Source organism: Theropithecus gelada, chromosome 2 (genome assembly GCF_003255815.1).
Source record: "Theropithecus gelada isolate Dixy chromosome 2, Tgel_1.0, whole genome shotgun sequence".
NCBI lineage: Eukaryota > Metazoa > Chordata > Mammalia > Primates > Cercopithecidae > Theropithecus > Theropithecus gelada.
The window spans coordinates 18,815,279-18,828,392 of NC_037669.1; the positions used below are offsets into that span (position 1 = coordinate 18,815,279).

Genomic DNA, 13,114 nt, shown 5'->3' on the forward strand with positions numbered 1-13,114 from the left:
TAGGGGCACAATCTTGGCTCACTGCAACCTCCCTTCCTAGCTCAAGCCTCAGCCTCTAGAGTAGCTAGGAACATAGATGTGAGCCACTATGCCTAGCGCATTTTTTTTTTTTTTTTTGGTATTTTTCGTGGAGATGGGGTTTCGCCATGTTACCCAGGCTGTTCTCCACCTCCTGACCTCAGGGCGATCTATCCACCTCAGCCTCACAAAGTGCTAGGATTACAGGCATAAGCCACTGTGCCTGGCCCATTTTTTTCCTTAATTTAAATGAATTACTTCATTTCTAGTTACAAAGCAGCCTCTTAAGAATTCTGCTTCTCAGGTGAACAGACAACTCAAGTGTCTGAACCAGCAGGGCTGAGCTGCCAACTCCTGGCTGTGTAACTCCTCCCAGATAATGCCCCTCCCTGAGGTCCCAGCTGGGCTTCCAAGACCCCTATTTCTTGGATAGCTCCATCTTCTCTAATGTTTTGTAAAGTTTTTATGGAAATACATCAGACATTACTTACAAAGCATGTAAGTACAGTTCAGTAAATTTCCTTACAGTGAATGCACCCAGGCAGGCTGCCTCCAGATGAAGAAATAGGACAGTACTGGCCCTCCGGAAGGGTACCATGTGTTCCCACCCAGTCACTATTACTCCTCACATGTTAACCACTATTCTGACTTTTGACACCGTAGATAAATTCTTTCCTGTTTTTCTTTCACATTAATTAGCACCCGGTATTCAGAATGACCTAGAACATTAGGATCCCTCTGGCTGAGGGTGAGCCTTGGGCACCTCAACGAGGGTGTAATCGGTTCAGTTTTCCCCCGCCCCACCACCACCCCAAGAGATGTTTAGAAGTCCTAATCCCCAGTACCTCAGACTGTGACCTTATTTGAAAATAGGGTCATGGCAGATGTAATTAGTTAAGATGAGGTCACACTGGAGTAGGGTGGGTCCCTAATGCAATATGATTAGTGTCCAGGTGAAGACAGAAACACAGGGAGAACGCCACATGAAGACAGAATTGGAGGGATGCATCCACAAGCCAAGGAATGCCCGAGATTGGTGGCAGAACCAAAGCTAGGAAGAGGCAAAGAAAGATTCCTCTCTACAGTTTTCAGAGGGAGCATGACTCTGATAACACCTTGATTTCAGACTTCTACCCTCCAGAACTGTGAGACAGTAAATATCTGTTGTTTTAAGCTACCCAGTATGTGGCACTTTGTTTCAGCAGTCCTAGGCACTAATACAGAGGTTCTGTTGTGGGACTGGTGCTCTGATCCCTCTTCTCTGCATCCCCTGAGTACACTTGGTTCTTGGTCCTGAAGATGGCCCAACTGAGTAGTGCTACATCCTGTCCAAGCTGTGGCTCTCTAAACTGACTCACAAACTGCCTCTCTTGCTTCTGGTTACTCCCTGTCTGTGATGTGCCCCAGGGGCAAACAGAAGTTTCATTACGATTATATTGGTTTTTCTTCATTTCTTGACTCTGCTCTTTACTACACTTTGAGATTGAGCCAGTTTGCTTCCTGACATGCTCCAGGTTGAGCCTTGCAGGCCTGCCCTTCTGCACCTTGCCTGGGTCTCTGCTGAAGTGTTCTTATTCATCCTCCCAGACCCAGATTGGGGCCACACCTCTGGTGTCCAGTTTTTCCCAGTTCCCCTGGCCCCAAAAACATCTTTGATAGCAAAAAAAAAAAAAAAAAAAAAAAAAAAAAAAAATCAGTTCACTTTATTTTTTAAATGAAATCCTGATTTTCCAAATAGTGTGGCATGTTGTAAATAAAGGCTTCATTATGCTGAACTTTGGCATATCGAAGATTCCTTCTTCTTTGATAAAATAGAAGAGCCCTCAGTTTAAAAAGCAGCCCAACAATTAGACTTTGGTTAGTAATAGGGAACTATGCAGAGCATACTAGCAAAAGATTGACTTTAAACTGCCTTACAACTTTTTGTTTTGTTTTTTTTTTTTTGTTTTTTTTTTTGAGATGGAGTCTTGTTCTGTTGCCCAGGCTGAAGTTTAGTGGCATGATCTTGGCTCGCTGGAGCCTCTGCCTCCCGGGTTCAAAGAATTCTCCTGCCTCAGCCTCCGGAGTAGCAGGGATTACAGGTGCCTGCCACTACACCCGGCTAATTTTTCTATTGTTTGTAGAGACGGGGTTTTGCCATGTTGGCCAGGCTGATCTCCAACTCCTGACCTCAGGCGATCCTCCCTCCTTGGCCCCCCAAAGTGCTGGGATTACAGGCATGAGCCACTGCACCCGGCTCAGACTAAATAATCTTGAAGGACCCTTCCAAGTTTAAAATTGTGATGGATTTTTTAGTTAGTAATTAGTAATAGTGGATAGAAGATGGTAGAAACTCAGGAACTGTACTTTCTGTGCATTTAAGGAGAGAATAATCCTGAGGCACAAATATATCATGATCCATAATTTCTTTAGGTTCAAAATTCTGTCTTATGGTAAAGACTTCTCTAGTAGTAGGCATTAAACAGCACTCCTTTGCTTTTCTCCTGATTTCTAAATGGGTTTGCTACTTAGCACTTCAAAAGTGAAATGTATATAGAGATATATGAAAATAAGCACTTTCAGTTTCTTTGAAAATTGAAACATTTATGTACTTAAAAAAATTCTCTGTAATCTACAACTCAGCACATCAGTTGATTTTGTTTTTCTTTAATGCCTTTCGGTACAGTACATTCTCATTTAATGTCATTAATAGGTTTTTGGAAACTACAACCGTAAGCAAAACATTTTTGTTCAATGTTATTTTATTGTTGATGAAAAAAATGGTTTTGGTATACCTTACTTTGCTCAAAGTCATAGTTTCCAAGAACTTATGAAATAAGTGAGGATTAGCTATAAGGTGTTGCATACACATATATCTAACACATAAAAATAATCTTCATGTAGTAAACTTTTAAAAACTTTCTTTGGTAAAATCTATTTTTTATGTTACTATATGATTTTCATAATAGCCAAGCATAATTATTTCCCTGTTGAAGGCCATTAGAGTTCATAAATGGCCTCTGAAATAAAATATTTGCCATTTTTAAGGTATTTGTTTTCTAAGAATTTTTAAAAATAAGCATATTCTAACAGAGAATGTAGTGGTAGAAAAACCCCACCTTCATCCTCTTAAGGTCCCAACTGGGTCCAATAATTAAATTGACATAAGTTAGATTAACAGGAGAAAAGCATGCACATTTATTTTACAAGTTTTATTTGTCATGGGAGCCTTCATAAAGAAGTAAAGATGCAAAGAAGCAGTTAGAGCCAGATACAGGCATGGCTCATTTTATTGTATTTCATAGATATTGTGCTTTTTACACATTGAAGGTTTGTGGCCACCGTTTGTCCAATAAGCCTATTGGTACCATTTTCCCAACAGTATGTGCTCACTTCTTACCATTGTGTTACATCTTGGTAATCTTAATATTTCAAATTTTTTCATTATTATTGTATCTGTTATGGTGATCTGTGATCACTGATCTTTGATGTTACTGTTGTCATTGTTTTGGGACACCACAAACTACACCCCTATAAGACAGTCAACTTAATCTATAAATGTTTATGTGTTCTGAATGGACCACCGACCAGTTTTTTCCCTGTTTTTCTTCCTCCCCTTGGGCTTCCGTGGTCCCTGAGATACAACAACATTGAAATTAGTCCAATTAATAATCCTCTAGTAGCCTCTAAGTGTTCAAGTGAAAGGAGTTGCACATCTCTCACTTTAAATCAAAAGCTAGAAATGATTATTAAGCTTAGTGAGGAAAGCATGTTGAAAGCCAATACAGACCAGAAACTATGCCTCTTGAGATAGTTAACCAAGTTGTGAATGCATAGGAAAAGTTCTTGAAGGAAATTACAAGTGCTACTCCAGTCAACACGCAAATGATAAAGTGAAAGCCATGTTGCTGATATATAGAGAGTGTTAGCGGTCTGAATAGAACATCAAACAAGCCACAGAATTTTCTTAAGCCAAAGCCTAATCCCAAACAAGGCTCTCTTTTCCATGAAGACTAAGGGAACCTGCGGAAGAAAAGTTGGAAGTCATGAGGTTTAAGGAAAGAAACAGTTTCCATAACACAGAAGTGCAAGGTGAAGCAGCAAGTGTTAAAGAAGAGGCTGCAACAAGTTATCCAGATCTAGCTAAGATAATTGATGAAAGTGGCTACACTAAACAATAGATTTTCATTGTAGACAAAACAGTCTTCTATAGAAGTGGAAGAAGATGCCTTCTAGGACTTTTATAGCTAGAGAGAAGTCAATGCCTGGCTTCAAAGGGCTGGCTGACCCTCTTGTTAGAGGCTAATGCAGCTGGTGACTTTTAAGTTGAAGCCAGTGCTCATTTACCATGCCGAAAATCCTACAACCCTTACAAATTATGCTAAATCAACCAAGTGTGGTAGCTCACGCCTGTGATCCCAGCATTTGGGAAGCCAAGGCAGAGGGATCACTTGAACACAGGAGTTCGAGACCAGCCTGGGAAACTTAGGGAGACCCCATCTATTAAAAAATAATCTACTCTGCCTGTGTGCTATAAAGGAACAGCATGGTTTACTGAATGGTTTAAGCCAGTTATTGAGACCTGCGGCTTAGAAGAAAAAGATTGTTTTCAAAATATTGTTGCTCTACAGTGTTACCCAAGAGCTCTGGTGGCGTTGTATGAAGAGTTTAATGTTGTTTTCATGCCTGCTAAAACAGCGTCTATTCCGCAGTCTATGAATCAAGGAATAATTTCAACATTCAAGTCTTATTATTTAAGAAATATAGTTTGTAAAGCTATAGGTGCCATAGATAGTGACCCTTCTGATTGATGGATGTGGGTAAATTCAAAGCCTTCTGGAAAGAATTCACCATTCTATATGTTATTAAGAACATTTGTGATTCATGGGAGGTCAAAATATCCACTTTAACAGCAGTTTGGAAGAAGTCGATTACAACTCTCATGGATGACTTTGAGGGCTTCTAGATTGTAGTGGAGGAGGAAACTGCAGATGTGATGGGAATAGCAAGAGAACTAGAATTAGCAGTGGAGCCTGAAGAAGTGACTGAATTGTTACAAACTCATAATAAAACTTTGATGAATGAGGATTACTTCTTATGCAGGAGCAAAGAAAGTGATTCCTTGAGATGAAATCAACTCCTAGTGAGAATGCTCTGAACTTTGTTGCAATGACAACAAAGGGTTAGGAATAGTAGATAAATTTAGTTGATAAAACAGTGGCAGGGTTTGAAAGGATTGACTAATTTTGAAAGTTCTACTGTGGCTGAAATGCTGTCAAAGAGCATTGCATGGTACAGAGAAATCTTTCGTAAAGGGAAATGACAGTTGACGCGGCAAACGTCATTGTTTTAAGACATTGTCACAGCCACCCCAGCCTTTAGCAACCAGCAGCCTGGTAAGTTAGCAGCCATAAGCACTGAGGCAAGATCGTCCACTAGCAAAAAGATTGCAACTCAATGAAGGCTCATATGATCAAGCATTAGCATTTTTAGCAGTAAAATATTTTAAAATTAAGATATGCACATTGTTTTTTAGACATAATGCTATTACTGCACACTTAATAGAGAGTGTTATGTAAACATAACATATCCATTAGGAAACTGAAGAATTTGTAACTTGCTTTATTGTGATATTTGCTTTATTGCAGTGGTCTGGAACTGAACATGCAATATCTCTTCAGCGTGTCTGAACTTATTTATTTATTTATTTATTTATTTTGAGACAGAGTCTCGCTCTGTCGCTCAGGCTGGAGTGCAGTGGTGTGATCTCAGCTCACTGCAACCTCTGCCTCCCAATTCAAGTGATTCTCCTGCCTCAGCTTCCCGAGTAGCTGGGACTACAGGCGGCTGCCACCGCGCCTGGCTGATTTTTTGTATTTTTAGTAGAGACGGGGTTTCAGCATGTTGGCCAGGATGATCTCGATCTCCTGACCTCGTGATCCGACCTCGTGATCTGCTCGCCTCAGCCTCCCAAAGTGCTGGGATTACAGGCATGAGCCACTGTGCCTGGCTTTGACTTATACAGTAGATTGAAGAAAGCATAATAGACTGTGAAAATGCAGCTAAATTGTGTGGGGAGGCTTAAAAGATAAGAGTTATTTCAACAAGATCTGTCGCAACATCTTGTCTTTGAAAATAAGGATGTTGCTGTTTTTTCTAGTATAGGGAGGGTATCTTCCGTGTGGGAATTTCATTTTCTGCTTCTAAGAAACAGCACAGGGGTAATGAGATATTCATGCACCTGCTATTTTCCAAGTGCCTTTAATTTAAATAGGCAAAATACCGGAATATTAATACCATAATAATGGACTTGAAATACCCCGTAAACCATGCTGGCCTTTTATAGCACACAGGCAGAGTCGATTTAGCATAATTGTTTTTAACCTCTTAAAGAGCATGCATTGTGTGTGTGTGTGTGTGTGTGTGTGTGTGTGTGTTAGTCTTGTGTAAAAATAGCTGTAGCAAGAGAGGTTTGAGATTTTTTTCAATTTTTTTTTTTTTTTTTTTGAGACGGAGTCTCGCTCTGTCACCCAGGCTGGACTGCAGTGGCCGGATCTCAGCTCACTGCAAGCTCCGCCTCCCGGGTTCACGCCATTCTCCGGCCTCAGCCTCCCGAGTAGCTGGGACTACAGGTGCCCGCCACCTCGCCCGGCTAGTTTTTTGTATTTCTTAATAGAGACGGGGTTTCACCGTGTTAGCCAGGATGGTCTCGATCTCCTGACCTCGTGATCCGCCCGTCTCGGCCTCCCAAAGTGCTGGGATTACAGGCTTGAGCCACCGCGCCCGGCTTTTTTTTTTTTTTTTTTTTTTAAAGAAAGTAGCCCACGGCACATTTTTAAACTAGTTGTTCTAATACTTCACCCACACTTCTTTTTCCCTCACTTTCTTCTAGATATTTTTATTCCTCTTGATCTCCTCCTCATTCTCCTCTCTCCCTCTGTCCCTTCCTCTTCTAATGATTTTCAGAGAAATAGCTACTTCTCTCACCTCACCTCTGCATTTCAAAGGAAAGCTGTGTGTACGTGTGGAGAGAAGCTGGAAAATAAGACAGATGGTTCTTTCATTACCAGGTTACTTGGGATTAATTGAGCTGGATATGTTATTATTTTTAAGGAGACTGAGCTGGGTCCTTCGGAAAGCCAGTTCTGAAAGGCAGACAGTAATGTAATATGTACTGTTGGATTTTTTTGTTTTGTTTTTGGTGTTTGGTAATTTCATCATCCTGTAAAGCATTTTTAAGGCGATCAGAAGTGAGTTTACTAAAATGGCATTTTCCTTAAATTTTTAAAAATGACTTTACATTTTTCTGGGGCAGCTAAACCATTCTTAGAAACATACTATCTTTATGTTTTATTTCAGCATTTGCAAGTGAGGAAGCAGCACATCCCGGGTCTTAGATAATTTCTAACAGAGAGGCCCCAGCAATTCAGCAGGCAGCATCCTGAGTCTTTGGCAGCCTGGTCCCTCTTTAGCAAATTCTCCACCTTTGCGAACAGAGGGCCTTTAGGACACAGATTCTTAAAAGTGCAGGTAAGCAAAGACAACACCACCATTGTCTCAAATTCCTTAAATGTAAACTTGAGCACTTGTAATGTTCTTATACAATGTTTCTCTTGTGGGTGATGTTAAAATCCCCTATTCTATGAAGACAGGTGCCTACTATTTTTTCTCTTACTAGTTTTGCAGGCTGGGGGCCTATAAGACTGCTAATGTAACCCATGACCCTTCGGCATATCCCACGGTTGAGCTATGAGAGTCTTAAATATTGTTTTTATTCTCAATTGAATGGGCTTTCTTTGGGACTCTTCTTAGCCGATACTTAGGAGTAAGAAAACTCTTAAAATTAGAACGTTATATGTATCACAAATATTATAGAAATTCTGCTGTTAACCAGCTTTATAACCTTGGGCAAGAGGCTTTCCCTCTTTGGGCCTTGTTTTCTCAATAGAATTAGTTCTAGTTCTCTCTCTGTCTTTAAGTGCAACAATTAATGATAGTTTCATTACAGTACCTTTTAATTGTTTAGGCTGATTTTTTGTACTGTTTTGGAATCCTTTGCACAGATTTCAGACATCAATGTATAACACTATTCTGAAAAGAGATCTGGAGTTCAAATGTCCACCAGGAATGAGCTACATGTTTTACCCATGAATATATGCAGGCACACAATGATTTATTAAAGTTCGTCAGAGAATGATTATTCTAGCAAATTTGTTTGGAGATCGTTTTGGGAAAGACACTTATTGACTGATAACATTATGCTTTAGTAGTGCTGGCCAATATGGACACTCACAGTGGTCTTGTGATTTAGTCCTAGGGAACCTCTTAAGCTCTTGCTTGTTCCCACTGAGATTGCTCATGAGGGTTTCAAAGTCCTTCCCCAGCATGGTCCTGAGCCATTGGACTTGCAGAACTCTTGAGGACCTGAATCAAGGCTGGAGGTAGGGCTGGGTCCTCAGGTTTTACCGCCAGCAACATCTCAATTTAGTGGAATCTGGACTGTAATCATCTTGGTGATTTGTAAAGCTGTTTCTCCTGTCATTCTTTACAATTTCTGGCATCAAAAAGATGGAAGTATTTTGAGAGTCTTTATGATGCTCCTGGACTCTAGTGTGTGCTTGAGTTCAAGTCTCAGCACCGTCACTTACTACTTGGGTATCCTGGGGGAAGTTATAACTTCTGTGTGCTTTAGTGTCTTTATCTGTATGATAGGGATGACGATAAAGCCTTTCATAAAGTTTGGTTTTGAGGATTAAAATAAGTCTATGTCTGAAGCATTTAGAACAGTTACATAAGTGTCTAGTTAATTTTAACTTTTTTCTTCCCCCCGCCCCGAGACAGAGTCTTGTTCTGTTGCCCAGGCTGGAGTGCAGTGGTGCGACTGTGGCTCACTGCAACCTCTGCCACCAGGTTCAAGCCATTCTCCTGCCTCAGCTTCCCAAGTAGGTGGGATTACAGGTGCGCACCACCATGTCCACCTAATTTTTGTGGTTTTTAGTAGAGACGGGGTTTCACTATATGTTGGACAGCCTGGTCTCGAACTCCTGACCTCAAGTGATCCACCTGCCTTGGCCTCCCAAAGTGCTGGGATTACAGGTGTGAGGCACCATGCCCAGCCCTAATTTTAACTGTTTTTATTGGCACCTGTTGCACAGTGTTTATTCTTCTGTCCTTAATCTCTGCCTAGGGTGAGAACAATTCCAGTCTTTATCCTTACCTTGTTAAACATTGCTTAAGTCACCATGGTATTTACTTCAACACCTAGGACACAATATCTGAATTCTTCTCAACATTGTAATGGATCCAAATGGAATGAAACCTATTTGCCAACTCAGATTATTTGTAGAGTTCTTGATTTTTATTTTTTTGCTTCAAAACATAAATTTGAAATGCCGTTTACAAATCTGAGTTTTTTGTTTTTACTAAATTTCAGAGCAGCTTTATTATGAAAAGCATAAAAAAGATATGGTTTCTATAGCCAGAAATAGGGTCTAATTCTAAGATGAGTTTTGCCAATTAATTAATACTATTTTGAATGCCTTTCACTTCATATTCAAAAGCAGATGAGTAAAGCTTCCTGTCACAGATACTTTAAGATGTTAAAATGATTGTGCAGCAATAATAGCACAGTAATGGAAACTTAATTTTTCGAGGCTATTATTAGCACAAAGTCAGGAGTTCTTCAGGATCTCTACCAGGACATTAGGAAGCTAATTTTTTAGGGAGCACTTGGTGTATGGGAAGCTAATACTTCACTAATGTTAAAAGAAGAATTAAAACAAGATTAGGAGAGTCTTTACCATGTGCCAGATACTTAGCTAAGTATTTTATATTTACTACTTGTAATAGCTCTATTAGGAAGTAGTAGTAGTCTTATTTTACAGCCAAGGAAGCTGAAGTATAAAAAGATTAGGCAAATTCTCAGGGTGATACATCTCATCAGAGGAAGAGCTGAGACTCAAACTCAGGGGGTCTGATTGCCAAGCAAACAATCTTAAGCTACCACCTACAAAGAATAAATTACCAACGAATTATTAAGACCAAATCATGGAAGTCATAAATACCAGGCAGAGTGACAAGGTGAGAGCTGCACTTTGAGGATTTTATGCTGAGTACAGCATGTGGGCTGGTTTAAAGGGAAGAAAGATTAGAGATCATTGCTAGTAGCTAAGGTGAGAAGTAATGAGAACATGGGTTTAGGAAACAGAATTAAGATAACAGCATGAGAACACCTGTATTTAGGAGGACAGAGGAAGAAGAGGAAATCTAGAAACACAGGCAGAGAAGTAGAGGAGGGAGGCCGTGTAGTGCCACCCAAGGGGAGATTCTGGAACTGAAAACCACAGAGATCAGAGAGGACTGGAACAAAAACAGACGCGTGGGTTTGGGGATAGTAATTTATTTCTTCATTTATTGACTTATTTACTCATCAAATAAGTAAATATTGTGCACCCATAATGGGACAGGAATTGTGCTAGAGGGGAACCCATGTAAAATGTTCTTCATTATTACCAACTTTGCTACTATTAGCAAGATAGCCTTTGACAATTTTTTTTTTCTTTAAACTTTTCAAAATCCTGGTTGCCTCTTCTGTAGTATACATAAGTCATTACTGTGTCTAAATGCCCCCAACTCTTGCGGTCTTCCCAGCTCTAAGATCTGTAATTCTTGGGTTCCAGTTGTAAATTGCAATAATTGGAAATATTGTAAATATGTGGCCAGTGATTCAATTGGCACTAAGGTGAATCAGGAGATGCAAAATAAGGTGTGTGTCCTATAGGTGTAATGTGAATGGAGGAATCCTACATATTACCGGTAGTATACTGACACTAATAATGGATGGAAGGATAAGACTGAAAATAATACAGGAAAGACAGTGTCCAGGGAATTTAAAAAAAAAAAAAAAAAAAAGCCCACAAACATTCCCTAGAGTGGTGAGGGAAATTTTTCTCAAAGCCACTTATTTTCAAAGGAAACCTGACTAGTTTCTTCAGAGAAACTTCTGTTGATTGAAAACTTTAAAAGGTCAAGCTCTAAAGACTCTTAAAAGATGTAGCATAAAACTTAGAATGAGCTGCCAGTTCCCCTCAAAAACTATTTTCTGTGAAGCCCTGATCTTCTCGGTTGGATACAATTCCCTTTTTCTCTGACCTTCTCTAGCAGTGCTTCCCAAACACACAGATCCCATGGGGTTTGCCAAATCCACTTGACTCAGTGGATCAAAGATTGCAGCTGAGACTCTGCAGTTCTGCCAACTTCCCAGGTGATGCCAGTACTGCTGGTCCATGGACCACACTTCCCAGGTGATGCCAGTACTGCTGGTCCATGGACCACACTTCCCAGGTGATGCCAGTACTGCTGGTCCATGGACCACACTTCCCAGGTGATGCCAGTACTGCTGGTCCATGGAGCACACTTTGAATAACAGAGGTGTAAAATAGTTTGCTTTAATTCTCTTAGCAGATAATGGAAATCATCTTGAAACAGTATAACAGCTCTTTCACTAGACTGTGAGCTCTATTCTCCATATCCTAAAGTCGAGTACTTAATTTAGAGATAGATTAAGAGATTCTTACCTTGGTCAGTGATTTGTATTATTCAATAGCAGTAGTAATTTGAATTGCTATAGGTAGTGCTTTTTTAAAAAACTGAGATAGGCACCAGCATGCAATATCAAGTTTTCATATAAAATGTTTACTATATGGCCCATGAAAACATATATAAACGTGTTTATTACATGGCCCATGAAAACATATATCCACCCAAGAAGTTGTACCGGAATGTTTAATGCAGCTTTATTTACAATAACCAAAAATTGCAAAGAAACCAAATGTGTATTTGCCTGTTGAACTGATAAATAAATTGTGGTATGACCATACAATAGGATGCTATTTAGCAATGAAAAGGAATGATCTCCTGGTACAAGCAACAACTTGAGCATTTTTAAAAAAGAAGTATTATGTTAATTGAAAGAAGTCAGAAATAAGATATATATAATATGATTCAATTTATATGAAATTTTAGAAAAGCAAAACTACAGTGATAGCAGATCAGGCTGCTAGGGGCCAGGAAGTGGGAAGAAGGAAGTGACTACAAAGAGGAACAAAGGAACTTTTGGGGTTGATGACAATGTTTAGAATCATGACTTCAGTGGTTGTTACCTGATACACTTAAAAGTAGTAAATTTTAGTGTGTAAAAATTTTATCCCCAGCTACTCAGGAGGTTGAGGCAGGAGGATTACTTGAGCCCAGAAGTTAGAGACCAGGCTGGACAGTAGAGTGAGACCCTGTCTCAAGAAAAGGAAAAAAAATGAAGCCAATTTTAAAAATTAGACACAGATTGGACATGGTGGCTCATGCCTGTAATCCTAGCACTTTGGGAGGCCGAGGTGGGTGGATCACTTGAGGTTAGGAGTTCAACACCAGCCTTGCCAACATGGCAAAACCCCATCTCTATTAAAAATACAAAGAATTAGCCGGGCATGGTGGCACATGCCTGTAATCCCAGCTACTTGGGAGACTGAGGCAGGAGAATTGCTTGAATCCGGGTGGTAGAGGTTGAAGTGAGCCAAGAGCTCATCACTGCACTTCAGCTTGGGCAACAGAGCAAGATTCCATCTCAAAAAAAAAAAAGTAGCCACAGTCATCAACCTGTTAACAACATCTAATGCTTCTTGGAAGCTGATATCTTATTAGCAGGATGTTAATATGAGAATACAGGGACAATTTTTACTTTAAGAGAATAAATGGGCGTGGAAAGAAAATTTGAATAAACAGGAGGAACAAAAGAAGTTCCCTAAAATGTTACTTGTGTATTTGCAATGAACCTAAGTCTGAAGAGAGATCTTGAAAACAGGAACTCTGGTTCATTTATTTTTAGCATCCCATATAGTTGCTATTAGCCGAATAATTTTAGTGTGTCCTGCTGTGCTAGTAAAGAAGAAAATTCTGCTGAGAAGTCATTTCTCTCCTTTTTATATTCTTTGCAGTGAGCACACCCTACTTTCAGGAGAGGATCTGGTCATCTGCTTTGGCAGAGGGCTTATCTTTAAGTGAAAAGATCTGTCTACATATGCTAAGGGTGATATCTGGTGAAAGCACTGGCTTTGTTGAAAAG

General features: G+C 39.8%; 1 protein-coding gene across 16 annotated transcripts in view; it reads left to right on the forward strand.

The window, feature by feature from the left end:
- Positions 1–13,114, forward strand: part of ST3GAL6 (ST3 beta-galactoside alpha-2,3-sialyltransferase 6) — a 58,349-nt gene that overhangs the window by 10,960 nt on the left and 34,275 nt on the right. For 7 of the 16 annotated variants that reach the window (XM_025377488.1, XM_025377485.1, XM_025377496.1 and 4 more), the window contains exon 2: positions 7,357–7,527. The exons of the other annotated variants lie outside the window; for them this stretch is intronic. The gene's annotated coding sequence lies outside the window, so the exon portion shown is untranslated. The remainder of the gene's footprint in view (positions 1–7,356; positions 7,528–13,114) is intronic. 16 annotated transcript variants of the gene reach the window in all.